The 14,332-nt window shown below is 46.1% G+C and overlaps 1 long non-coding RNA gene across 6 annotated transcripts in view; it reads right to left on the bottom strand.

Annotated features, from left to right (window-relative positions):
* Positions 1 to 14,332, bottom strand: part of LOC112676666 (uncharacterized) — a 52,040-nt gene that overhangs the window by 16,146 nt on the left and 21,562 nt on the right. Inside the window, exons 1-2 of one of the 6 annotated variants that reach the window (XR_003146655.3) lie at positions 4,874 to 12,514; positions 1,184 to 1,668 (exon numbers count right to left, since the gene is read on the bottom strand). The exons of 3 other annotated variants lie outside the window; for them this stretch is intronic. This is a non-coding gene — a long non-coding RNA (uncharacterized LOC112676666). Of the gene's footprint in view, positions 1 to 1,183; positions 1,669 to 4,873; positions 12,515 to 14,332 lie in introns of those variants that run through there. 2 more of the 6 variants (XR_007406063.1, XR_007406065.1) reach the window with 2 other exon arrangements.

Raw genomic sequence — 14,332 nt, 5'->3', positions numbered from 1 at the left:
GCTGTTCCTATCATGAATGAAAAGCAGGGAGCTGGAGGGCATACAGAGAAGGGGGTACTCCCTACCCAACCTGAGGGTGGGAGAGGGGTCAGGGATGCTTTCCCAGAGAGGTGATGCTTGAGGAGGAGTTGGCCAGTTTAAGTGGCCACAGGGGCAGAAGAGAGTGGGAATCGCTTGGAGCAAATGCTCAATAAATATTTGCTCAATAAACAAAAAATAAAACAAAATAAAGACTGCGCAAGTCCCGCCTGTAACCAGGGGGATAGAAAAGCCTGCCAGGGCAGACTGGGGGGTCCTGGGGAAGCCGGATCTGGGTGGCTGGCCCCGCTGTCAGGCTCCAGACTTTTCTGGAATACAGGGCCCTCCTTGGCCTGGCCCAGCACCGCCCTGTGCCCTGCCCCGTGCTCCAGGGAGGGGCATGGACACCGCCAGACTTCAGACCTGGAGCCCGCGGGAGGGGGAACCGGGGTGCGGTGGGCTGGCGGGGCGGGGGTCCTCCGGGGCCTTCACCCCCCCCCCCCCCCCAGCGAGAATGGCCAAGTCCCTGCGAGGCGCCTCCCGCGCCCCCGTTGTCCGAGCCACAAAGGGCCCGGATCAATGGAAGGCGGGAGCGGCCGAGGGGCCTTCTCTTTGTGCGGCTGTCTCAGGCCTGTTTGCACCGCCGTCTCCGCGCCCCCATTGATCAGGCATGTGGAAAGATTCCGCCTCCCGGGCTCCCTTTGTGGCCGCGTTGCCAGGCTGCGCCCGGCGTGACTGCACCGCGCTGGGCGCTCCCGCTCGCGGTGGGCACCGGGCTGCGAGACGGGGCGGGGTCCCCAGGGGGCTGGCTTGCCAGATTTAGCAAATACAAACACAGGACGCCCGATTAAATTTGAATTTCTGATAAACAACGAGGAAGAGCAAAACAAAACAAAACAAAAACAAAAACACCAAATACTTTTTTAGTGTAAGTATGTCCCAAATATGGCGTGGGACATACTTATACTAAAAAAAGTATTTATTTGTCCGAAATTCCAATTTAACTAACCATCCTGTGTGTCATCTGGCACCTATCAAAGGGGAAGCCTAATACAACCGCACTGCGCGGCACTTACGCTGGTACCTCTCCTGTCTGGCAGTTTGTTTGCTTTTGCTTTTTGACCATGTCGTCGTAACCCCTGAACCACCAGGTAGAGACTATATCTTCCTTTAAATGAATTTTTTAATTTAAAAATTATTAACAATGATTTCCTGATGCATAGATTACATACATTAATTTGAACAAATATTAATATGTCTCTGGGTACTTTTTTTTTTTTTTTTTTTTTACCGATGCAGACACCCATGTGACCAGAATATCATGAACCCCATCACCCCAGAAGGCTTCCTTGGATATTGCTTCCTGTCCAGAACATCCCGTGTTGGCAGCCGCTATTCTGACTTCCCTCACCATAGATTAGTTTTAGTTCTTGAACTTCGTATGAATGGAGTCATATAGAATGTAGTCTCTTGAGTCTGGCTTCTTTCACTCAACATTATGTTTGTGAGATTGGTCCATGTTGGGGCCTGGATCCGTATGCTTGTTCTCTTTCACTGCCCGCTGAGGAGTATTCCATTGGATGGCTGTACCAAGGTTGGTTCTCCGTTCTCTCGTTGATAGATGTCTCGGCTGTTTCCAGTCTTTGGCTACTATGAATAAAGCTGCTATGATCAGACTTGTACTAGTCATTGTACAGACTTAAATATATTTAACCTAAGCGATACTATTTGTGAATTCATAGGCTTGGAATGCTTGTTTCATTTTTCCCCCCTACACATGCAATATATAACTATTCCACATGTTTATGTGAGTATTTTTATGCCAACCAAGCTCACCTTCTGCAGGGTCAATGGCCACATGCCAAACTGCAGAAAAAAGTTAAGAGAACAGGCAGGCTCAGAGTGGGTCCTAGGCAAGTGAGTTAGCTCCTTTGAGCCTTAGTTTCTTCATCTGTGATAATGCTAATTGCCTCACAGGATGGTTGAAAGGCAAAATGGGATAATGCCATCTAAAAAGGCTGAGCATGTAGTGGGTGGTCTACATCAGGGCCCCTATCAAGCTCTGGATTGATGCCTGCCCTCACTGCATCCTCATTTCAAACTTTTGAGGCAGGTGCTGTGATTATCAGCCCATTTTACAGATGAGGAAACTGAGGCTCTGGGAGGCAGTCACTTGCTTGTGATGGCCAGTTAGCAAGATACAAAGCCAATCACCCAGTGTGGTTTCCAGAGCTGGGGAAACAGGAATGACCCAGGAAGGATGAGGCTCAGCCTGGAAAAGAGAACTGGGCACCTTCCCCTTCCCGTCTCTGTGTCCTCCAATAGCACCCAAGCTAAAGGCAAGCAGGTGGCTGTGGGGCCTGGTTTCTCTTTGGAGAATGGAAAGAGCTGGGTTGGACATTTCTAGGAGAGGCCAAGCCTCCCAGCCACCGGGCAAGTGGGAGGACAGGCAGGGCGAGTCTGACAGGGTTGGGGGGGGGCGGGCAGAGGAAGCAGGAAGCAGGAGGAAAAGCCCAACCCTCTTGCAGAACTGCAGTCACAGCCGCTGGGCAGAGCCCGGCATCAGCTACCTGCCATCTGAAGGGCACGGGAACTGCTGATCTCAGGCGATTAGCATAACAATCCCGATCTAGCGTCCTGGGGCCCAAAGCTGGGTCTGCACAATCCCATTTCAAGCCCGCTCTTTCTTTAGCTGGCTAATTATGGGGAGGGGGGGTAAATAGGGGAGACACGATCTTCTTAAAGGGCCCCATCACCCAGGACCCAGCCTGGGGCTGGGAGCAGGGAAAGGTCCCAACAGTACCTCCAGCTCTGGCAAAGTGTGGGTGCCAAGCACCCTGGGCCATACGGAAAAATGACTATCCTCACTAGCGATTTCAAAGAGCTTCCTGCTTCAACCCTTCTTGGCCTCATTAGTGCACAACTACAGGATATATCCTATTCAGAGCTGTATCTTGGTGCTTGGCACAGAGTAGGTGCTCAAATAAGTCACAAGCACAGAGCCTGTGGGTGCTCAAGTCTCTACCTACTGATATAATGAGGCCCCATGCTGGGTGCTAATGGAGAGCACTGAGAGAGCCCCACCTTTGCAGGTCCGTAAGGGTCTTCCTTCGGCCCATTCCCACTCTCAGGGTACTAAACAACCCTCCCCCCCCTTCCTGCCCCTTGCCCCTCCAGCCTCCTGGCAACAGGAGTCAAACAGAGCACCTGAGTTAGACTGGGCAGAGCACAGAGATAAAGCTGGGTTTGGTCCTAACTCTGCCACTTATCAACTATATAATCTTAGGCATGCCTCTTAACCTCTGAGGCTCAGTTTTCTCATTCATAAAATGGGGACAATAATCAAAACTCGCTTCAAACATGTTTTATGAGCATTCACTAAAATACCACTTGGGAGTGCATGTCACATGATTGGGGCTCAGGAAATGGGCATCCTTTCTCTGCCTTCTATAGAAACATCCACTGTGTTATTTACTACCAATGTAGCCATTCAAGAGCCAGTTTGTTCTTATTCTAATTGTTTCCACTTCAGCCTAGCCTCCTTTGTGGGTTCCCAGGGCCACCCCATTTATTAAATGCCCATAATATGCCAGTCTGCATTCAGCACTTAAATTCTCTCTCCGACCCTTGAAACACCTATGTGAGGTGAGTTCTATCTACACTGTTCAAAGAAGAGCAAAATGAACTCAGAGAGGCAAAGTGACTTGCCCAAGGCCACCCAGCTAGAAGGTTTCAAAAGGAGGCCTAAGCTCAGCTACTCCTAACAACAATGGTTCAGGGGGCAGGAAGGGATGGCAGTTACTGTGGCCACTACCCCTTTCCCATTCAACCAGCTAGCCAAGTCTCGGTTCTTCTGATCATGTACTGTGTGTTGAGCTTTGTGCTGACAACTGAGGACAGAACTGAGTGTGAGATAGACATATTCAGTTATTCTGCTATCCTGGAGTTGGCACCTGACAGCAATCACGTAATTTCTGTGACTGATGAGGGCCTTGAAGAGAGTAAAATGAGATGATGTGCTAGAGTCATGGGTGTCCAAGAAGGCTTCTCTTGGGGAAGTGCTACTTGAACTTTAGGCTAAACCTTCAAAGATGGGGCAGGAGAGTGTAGCAGAGGAGCAAGTGCAAAGATCCTGGGGCAGGGTGGGGTTTGAAGTGTTGAGGTGCTGAAAGGCAGCCCTGGAGTTGGAGCAGAGTAAGAGAAGGTAAGAGTGAGGTGAGAGGAAGGGCCCTAACCAGGCTGGGCTTCTGGGACTCCATAAGAAATGAGGATTCCCTTCCTCCCTCTCTCCCTCCCTCCAACACTTCCCTTCCCTTCTCTTTTCTTCCCTTCCCTTCCCTTCCCTCCCAGCCTATTTTCTAGGCACTGGGCCAGGGGCTGAGGGCCTGTGAGTTTCTCCACCCTTCTCCCTCTCTCCCCATCTCTCCTCCTCTCCCTTCCCCCTCCTCTTCTGAACAGCTGCCCCACCCCCACTGGTCCAGCTCTCCTCCCTCCCTCCTCCCCTCCCCCTGACAATGAGAACGAACCCTGAGCCCAGCTCTCCATAGTATCGTCCCTTTAAGGAATCCCTAAATCCGGACACCCCTCTCCTCCCCCACCTGAGAACCAATTAGGGTTCCCGAATTCAAGTAGAGGCTTTTGTGTGTCACGTGTTTACGGAACAAAGCCCTCTCCGGCAGGAATAAAAGCTTCTATTCAGGAGCCAGTTTGTTCTCATTCTAATCGTTTCCACTTCAGCCTAGCCTCCTTCGCGGGTTCCCAGGGCCGCCCAGCTCGGCCTCACCTTCCCGCCTCAGCACCCCGCATTAGGGCCCTACCCAAAGGCAGGTGGCCACAGACCCGGGGCTTGGCCCACCTTTTCCTCCTGAAGGATCAGATGAGGGCAGCCAGCTCTGAGCTGGACCCTGTGCTCAGATTCACCAGCTCCACCCTGTAGGACTGATACTATCTTTAACGCAGGGGAGGGAACTGAGGCGCAGAGGGGCTGGGGAACTTGCCCGAGGTCACACAGCTAGCGAGAGGGGGAGTCTAGACTCTCCAGCATTATGCTTCAGTACCCTCAGCTGGTCCTAGGGTAGCAGAGTGAGGGAGAAGAGAGCTGTCATTTTCACAAAGCCCCTGGGGCCAGGCACCTGCTGAATATTAGCGACTCCTCACAATGCCATGGGAAGAAGCAACAATGGAGGTCAAAGTCACAGAGGAGTGTGTGGCAGGAGGGGAGTTGGAATTCAGGACTCTGAGGATGGAGAGGTGGGGAGAGTATGGTACTTCCAGACAATGGAGTCATTAAGAAAAACGTATTGATATGGAATGGTCATTGATATATTGCCAAGGGAAAAAAGGCGATATGCTGAGAGTAACATAATCCCACTTGTGTAAAAGAGAAAGGAAATATCTGCACATAAATACCCATATACACATACTGTGCATCTCTATATAGAAAACCTTTGAAGAAGAGTACATACTAAATTGTGGCATCTGTTCATTTCCTTTGGAGAGTACAAAAGGGAAGTGAAACAGGTCACGTGGTGCCATTCTGTGTTGTTTAAAAAGATATATTTTCTTATCACGATCATGAATTTCTTTCATTATTTTTGTTTTATTGAGGTTAACTTAAGTATTTTAAGGTGTACAATTCAGTTGCATTTAGTACATTTACAATGTTGTGCAACCATCACTCCTGTCTAGTTCCCGAACATTTTGTCACCCCAGAGTCAAAGCCCATACTCCTGAACTAGTCACCCCCATTCTGCCACCACCCCTACCCCCAACAACCACTGATCTATTTTCTATCTCTATGGATTTATCTATTCTGGATATTTCATATAAATGGAATCATAAAATATGTGACCTTCTGTGTCTGGCTTTTTTCACTTAGAATAATATTTTTGAGGTTCAGCCACGTCATAGCAGGTGTCAGCACTTTGTTCCTTTTTATGCTTGAATTATATTCCATTGTATGGATATGCCACATTTCATTTATTCATTCATCACTTGATGGGCATTTGGGTAGTTTCCACCTTTTGGCTACTGTGAAGAATGCTGGTAGGATCATTCAAGTACAAGTTTTTGTTTGAATACCTGTTTTCAATTCTTTCAGATAGATGGCTAGTAGATGGGTCATAGATAATTCTTTGTTTATCTTTAGATAGATAGATAAGATCTATCTTTAAAGGTTTTATTTATCTATTCATGAGACACACACACACACACACACACACACACACACACACAGAGACCGAGACAGAGACACAGGCAGAGGGAGAAGCAGGTTCCATGCAAGGGAGCCTGATGCAGGACCTGATCCCAGGACTCCAGGATCACACCCTGAGACCAACCGCTGAGCCACCCACGTGTCCTGGTAATTCCATGTTTAATATTTTGAGGATACACCAAAGTGTTTTCCATAGCACCACACCATTTTACATACCTACTAGTAATGTGCAGAAGATTTCAACTTTTCCACATTCTTGCCAACTCTTGTAATTTTCCTTAACTTGTTTCATTATTATTATTATTATTATTATTATTATTATTATTACTATTATTATAGCCATCCTGGGGTACCTGGCTGGCTCAGTTGGTTAAGCGCCTGCCTTTGGCTCAGGTCATGATCCTGGGGTCCTGGAATGGAACTGCATGGGGCTTCCTGCTCGGTGGGGAATCTACTTCTCCCTCTCTCTGCCCACACTGCTCATGTTCTTTCTGACTATCTCTTTCTCTCAAATTAAAAAAAAAAAAAAATTATGGCCATCCTAGTGGGTATGAAGTGGTATCTCATTGTGGCTTTGATTTTTGTTTCCCTTATGGTCAATGATGCTGAGCATTTTTCCTTCCTTATTTCTATTGTTTTAAAGATCTCATTTATTTATTTTAAAGATTATATTGTGTTTTTTTAATGTAATATCTACCCTCCCATGTGGGGCTTGAACTCACAACCCCTGAGATCAAGGGTCCATGCTCTACTGACTGAGCCAGCCAGGTGCCCCATTATTTTTTTTAATTGAAGAATAAATGACATATAATATTGTATTTATTTCAGGTGTACAACACTGTGATTCAATATTTATATACATTACAAAATAGCCACCACAGTAACTCTTATTATCATCTGTCATCATATAAAGTTGTTACAAGGGTGCCTGACTGACCCAGTCAGTGGGGCACAGTATGCTTGATCTTGGGGTTGTGAGTTTGAGACCCACGTTAGGTGTAGAGATTACTTAAAAATAAAATCTTTTTAAAAAATGACTTATTTAGGGATGCCTCGGTGGCTCACTGGTTGACCGTCTGCCTTTGGCTCAGGGCGTGATCTCGAGGTTCCAGGATCAAGTCTCACATCAGGCTCCATGTGGAGAGTCTGCTTCTCCCTCTGCCTATGTCTCTGCCTCTCTCTCTGTGTCTCTCAGAATAAATAAATAAAATATATTTTTTAAAGAAAAGGACTTATTTGTCTATTTTAATGAGAGAGAGAGAGAGAGAGAACATGAGTGGGAGGGGCAGAAGAAGAGGAGGAAAGAATCTGAGGCAGACTCTCCGCTGGACGCAGAGCCCAACTCAGAGCTTAATCCCACGACACCAAGATCATGATTCTAGTCATGATCTAGATTCATGATTCAACAAGAGTTGAATGACTAACTGTCTGTACCACCCAGGTACCCCTAAAAATAAAATCTTACAAAAGAAAAAAACATAGAACACTTGGATGGCTCAGTTGGTTAAGCATGTCTGAATCTTGATTTGTGCTCATGTCATGATCTCAGGGTCAGAGATGGAGCTCTGCATGGGGTTCCATACTGGGTGTGGACTCTTCCTGAGTTTCTCTCCCTCTCCCTGTGCCCCTTCCCCTGGCACACAGACACACTCTCTCTCTAGAATAAATAAATCTTTAAAAAACCCCAAAGTTATTACAATATTGTCAACTATATTCCCTATGCTGTGCATTATATCAGGTGTCTTATTTATTTTATAACTGGAAGATTGTACTTCTTAATCCCTTTCACCCATTTTGTCCATCGCCGACCCTATCTCCCATCAGGCAATCAAGAGTTGCCCCTCTTTTGCTCATTTTAAAATGAGTTATTTTCCAGGGTGCCTGGATTGCTTGGTCAGTAGAGCATGTGACTCTTGATCTCAGGGTCATTGAGCTCAAGCCCCACGTTGGGTGTTGAGATCACTATTGAAATTAATTAATTAATTAATTAATTAATTAGTTAGTTAGTTGTCTTTTTATTATTGAGTTGTAAGAGTTTCTTTTTTTTTTTCCCCAAGATTTTAATTATTTTTTCCCGAGAGACCAGAGAAAGAGAGAGAGAGATAGGCAGAGACACAAGCAGAGGGAGAAGCAGAGGGAGAAGCAGGCTCCATGCAGGGAACCCGATGTGGAACTCAATCCCAGGTCTCCAGGATCATTGCCTGGGCTGAAGGCGGCACTAAACCGCTGAGCCACGGGGGCTGCCCATAAGAGTTCTTAATATATATTCTGGATACTAGACCCCTATCAGTTATAAAACTTGCAAGTATTTCTTCCCATTCTATAGGTTGTCTCTTCACTTTCTTGATTGTGTCCTTTGAAGCACAAAAGTGTTTAATTTTGATGAGGTTCAATTTTTCTTTTGTTGCTTCTGCTTTGGGGACATAACTAAGAATCCATTGATAAATCCAAAGTCATGAAGATTTACCTTTGTTTTCTGCTCAGAGTTTTATAGTTTTAGACTTTTGATCCATTTTGCATTAATTTTTAAATATGATGTGAGGTTGGAGCACCTGGATGGCTCAGTGGTTGAGCGTCTGCCTTTGGCTCAGGTTGTAATCCTGGGGTCCTGGAATCGAGTCCTGCATTGGGCTCCCCAGATGGAGCCCGCTTCTCCCTCTGACTATGTCTCTGCCTCTCTGTTTCTCTCATGCATAGATAAATAAAGTCTTAAAAAAAGAGGTAGGGGCCAAACATCATTCTTTTTTTTTTTTTTAATATTTTGTTTATTTGAGAGAGAGAGACAGAGAGAGCAAGAATGGGTGTAGGGAAAAAGGGAGAAGGAGAAGTAGACTCCCTGCTGAGTGGGGAGCCCCCCTCAGGGCTTGATCTCAGGACCCCAAGATCATGACCTGAGTTGAAGTCAAATGCTTAACTGAGCCACCCAGGTGCCCCCTAACATCGTTCTTTTCTTCTATTTTTTTTTTAAGATTTTGTTTATTTATTTATGAGAGACACACATACAGAGAGAGAGGCAGAGACTCAGTCAGAGCGAGAAGCAGGCTCCATGCAGGGAGCCTGACGTGGGACTTGATCCCAGGTTTCCAGGATCATGCCCTGGGCTGAAGGCGGCACTAAACCGCTGAGCCACCCGGGCTGCCCAACATCATTCTTTTAAATGTAGATATTCTATATAATTATTTCAATCCTTGTCTTTACTGTGTTAACCAATGACCTCCAAATTTTTGTGATTATACACCCCTAAGAGGAAACAATCTTTGAGCCCATGTTACTTATAAATGTAGATTTACCTATTCATATATAGGTGTACAATTATGCTGTTATAATAACTGTGTTATAAAACATACACAAAAGAAATTTTTAAAAGATGAAATAGAAAAAATACACATAGAAGGCCTGGTGTTTTCTTGGTAGATCATCCTGACTGTTCCCAAGGCTCTCAACCCTCTCTGGCACCTGCTGGTCCTGATGACAGAGTGATATCAGCAGTCCTTCTAAAGAGACAGCTGGAACTGCTGTGGCGTGGTGTGGGAGTGAATCCTCCAGAGTGGATCTGTCTTCCCTCTTATGGGTCACAAAGTCTGATAACAGAAGGACAAGTGTTGGAACCCTGGCTCTATTTCCTCGTTGTCTAACCTCAGGAAAGCAGCTTTGCCTTCCTGACCCTCGGATAATAGTCCTCACTTCATAGCATGGCCATGAGGGCCCTGTGAAGGTATATGAAGGAATGCAGGGTCTGCACCTGGTCACCTCTCAGTTAACAATAACAATGATCATTACTGACTGTATCAAGGAGCCAGATCCTGACAGACCTCAGATCCTCTTCTTTCAGCTAAAGAGTTCAAGACAGGAAGCCCTCAATGAAGGAACTGAAGGCAGAGACAGGAGAGGGAAGCAGGGATAAAGGCCTGGATCTGCTCTCTGGGAGGCAATGTGGCATGGTGGGCGAGTCCTATCTGGAGAGGAGAGGCCTGGTTTGAAGCCATGTGACCTTGGCCAAGTGGTGACACTTCTCTGAACCTCAGTGTCCTTATCTATAACATAGAGATAATAATATTTATATATGTATAATATTTATCTGAGTACATGAAATAGCATGTGAAAGTGCTTGTTCTGCAATAAGAGATCGATAAACAACAGTGATTACTATGATCACAGTAGTCCCCTCACTCCTTATCCTCAGGGGATGCATTCCAAGAACCTCAGGGGATGCCTGAAACTGAAGCTAGTACCAAACACTAGGTATACTGTGTTTTTTCCTATACAGCCATACCTTTGATAAAGTTTCATTTATAAATTAGGCACAGTGAGAGATTAACAACAAGAACTGATCATAAAATAGGGATCCCTGGGTGGCGCAGCGGTTTGGCGCCTGCCTTTGGCCCAGGGCGCGATCCTGGAGACCCGGGATCGAATCCCACGTCGGGCTCCTGGTGCATGGAGCCTGCTTCTCCCTCTGCCTGTGTCTCTGCCCCTCTCTCTCTTTCTCTCTCTGTGTGACTATCATAAATAAATAAAAATTAAAAAAAAAAAAAAGAACTGATCATAAAATAGAACAACTATACCCATTTACTGAAATTAAAGTTGTGAGAATATGGTCTCTCTGTCTCCCAAAATGTCTTATTGTATTAAACTCCTCCTTCTTTTTTTTTTTTAAGATTTTGTTTATTTATTCATGAGAAACACACAGAGAGAGGCAGAGATATAAGCAGAGGGAGAAGCAGGCTCCTCACAAGGAGCTCGGTGTGGGACTGGATCCCAGAACCTCGGGATCATGACCTGAACCAAAGGCTGCTCAACCACTGAGCCACCCAAGTCCTGAACTCCTTGCTTCTTGTGATGATGCGAGATGATAAAATGCCTACACGTGATGGGATGAAGTGAGGTACATGATTGTAGGCATTGTGACATAGCATAGGCTACGACTGACCATCTGAGGATAGTTGGAAGGATAATTATCTGTTTCTGGACCCACATTTGACAGTGGGGATAACTGAAACCATGCAAAGGGAAACCAGGGATAAGGGGGCATGGAGACTATTACACTTCATGTCTAAGGAGGGTAATATGTCTACCACAGTATTTACCTATTTGTTCATTTCACCAAGATTTATAGAGTGCCTACTCTGTGTGCCAGCCAAACAATAGGGAATAAGAAGAAAACAATCCTTAATTTCAAGCAGCTTATGACCTAGGAATTCACAGACATTGTCACAGATAAGCAGTACACACACACGCGCACACACACACACAGTGGCAAGTGTTACAGGGGAAAAACATGGGGGAAAGGAAAGAATAAGGGATCAGAGAAGTGATCAGGGAAGTCTCCCGAGAAAGTGACATCTTTTCTTTTTTCTTTTCTTTTTGAGAAACAGACATTTATGCTAAAATCTGAAAGATGGAAAGGAAATAACCAAGCACAGAAGGGAGAGGGGGGTGTTCCAGTCTGGGGCAAATGTGATCAGGTTGGGGGAGGAGATCTAGGCTAAGATGAAAGTGCTCTAGGATAAGCAAGTACTGCAGGCTGGATTAAGGGCAGGCTGCTCCAGGCAGAGGGCAGGGTGCTGTAGCAGAAGAGTGCTCCAGGCTGAAGGATGGATGTTCCAGGCTGGAGGAAGGCTGTTCACAGGCCCCCAGTTGAGAAAGAGCTTGGTGATGTCAGGCTCTGAAAGGCCAGTGGAGTGGAAGGGAGTTAGGGTGTGGGGGACATGAAACTGAAGAGAGGCAGGGGCCAGATTGTGCAGGGCTTTGTAGGCCACTATGAAAGTTTGGATTGTGTTCCAGCAGTGCAGGGAAGTCACCGGAGCTCGAACAGAGGATAACAGTAGTTTCTGTATGATCAGATATGCTATTACAGACATCTTGCTGAGGACGTGGTGCCCGGACTTGCATGGTGAACAAGAAGATGGGAAGAAGTGATTGAATTCAAGAATGGTTTAGGGGTGTTTGACTGGCTCAGTCAGTAGAGCACGAGACTTGTGATCTTGGGGTCATGAGATCAGGCCTCACATTAGTGGGAGAGTTTACTTTTTAAAAAAAGTGGGGCTCCTGGATGGCTCAGTTGGTTAAGCAGCTGACTCTTGATTTCAGCTCAGGTCATGATCTCGGGGTCGTGAAACTGAGCTCAGAGTCTGGCTCATCAGGCTCAGCATATAGCGCAAAGTCTGCTTGTCCCTTTCCCTCTGCTCATCCCCCCACTATATGTGCGTGCACGTGCCCCCTGTCTCTCAAATAAATAAAATCTTTGACAAGTGTGTGTGTGGGGGTGCCCCTGGGTAGCTCCAGCGGTTGATTTTGGCTCAGGTCAGGATCTCTGAATTGTGAGATCAAGCCTCGAGACTGACTCTGCACTCAGCACAGAGTCTGCTTGTCCCTCGCTCTCTGTTCCTCCCCTTGCTAATGATCTCTCTCTCTAAAATAAATACATTTAAAAAAGAGTAGTTTAGATTCTGCCTGTATTCAAATTCCACCATCTTATATCTTTGTTGTGTATACCTCAGTTTGAGGCGCGGGGTGGGGGGGAGAGAGCGATACTAAATGAGTCAATTAATGTAACTTGTTTAGCAAAGCACATGGCACATTGTAAGCATGTGATAGATGGTAATTATAACTCCTACTCCTACTGTTGTTGTTCTATTATGTCAGACAGAGAGACATGGACCTGGGGACAGTTAGGATATTTGACTTAAGTCCCAGGTAAAGCACTTAGCTTTATGGGTGGAACATAATAGACATTTAGTAAGTGTTGAATGAATGAATGAATGTACCCTTCTCTCTACATTTCTGATGAGCTCCATCTTGCCTCTAACACTGATTGAGCCTTTTTCCCCCAAGATTTTATTTATTCATTTAAGAGAGAGAGAGAGAGAGAGAGAGAGGGAATGAGCAGGGGGGAGGGGCAGAGGGAGAAGGAGAAGGACTCTCCTCCCTAAGCAAGGAGGCCAACCCAGGGCTCTATCCCAAGACCCCGGGATCATGACCTGAGCAGAAGGCAGACGCTTAACCAACTTTGCCACCCAGGCGTTCCCTAACTGAGCCTTATTGTAGACCCAGCACCATGCTGGACAGTAGAGGCAGGGCAATAGTTGGGCAGATGAGAAGTACACAATTCACCCAACACAGGTACCCACTGGCTCTCTTTTGGGGATTAACCACTCCTACCTTCCTGATCTAGCTCGAATGCCAATTTTCCCTTTCTTCTCCAACCTGTTATACTCTCTCCCTTCCCCGCGCCTCCAAAGCTCTCTTGAGTTCCTCATATTTTGTTTGATATAATATGTCCCTTTAGGATGGCAGCAAGTCTCATTCAGGAATGTTTATTTTTATCTATCTATCTATCTATCATCTATCTATCATCTATACTTAACATGGGACTTGAACTCATGACCCCAAAATCAAGAGTTGCATGCCCTACCAACTGAACCAGCCAGGCACCCAGGAGTATTTAGATACTTCTTTTTTTTTTATTAAAACATTTTTTCTAATTTTTATTTATTTATGATAGTCACAGAGAGAGAGAGAGAGAGAGAGAGAGAGGCAGAAACATAGGCAGAGGGAGAGGCAGGCTCCATGCACCGGGAGCCCGATGTGGGATTCGATTCTGGGTCTCCAGGATCACGCCCTGGGCCAAAGGCAGGCGCCAAACCGCTGCGCCACCCAGGGAACCCTAGATACTTCTAAAATAATGGGGCACCTAGCTGGTTCAGTAAAAGGAGCATGTGACTCTTGTTCTTAAGATCATAATTCCAGCCCCTTGTGGAGTGTAGAGATTACTTAAACAAATAAAACTTAAAAAAAGAAGAAGAGGGGATCCCTGGGTGGCTCAGCGGTCTGGCGCCACCTTCGACCCAGGGCGTGGTTCTGGAGTCCTGGGATGAAGTCCTGCATCGGGCTCCCTGCATGGAGCCTGCTTCTCCTCCCTCTGCCTGTGTCTCTGCCTCTTTTTCTGTGTCTCTCATGAATAAATAAATAAAAATTTTGAAAAAGATTAAAAAGAAGAAGAAGAAAATACTTCTAAAATAAGTGACACCGTGGAGAAAGCATATTTAATTCATTCAAGGGAAGAGAAGTTGGAAAGATGGAACCACTAAGTACTACCTG

The sequence above is a fragment of the Canis lupus genome, chromosome 26 (genome assembly GCF_003254725.2).
Source record: "Canis lupus dingo isolate Sandy chromosome 26, ASM325472v2, whole genome shotgun sequence".
Classification (NCBI taxonomy): Eukaryota; Metazoa; Chordata; class Mammalia; order Carnivora; family Canidae; genus Canis; species Canis lupus.
This window is presented reverse-complemented; position numbering and strand designations above follow the sequence as displayed.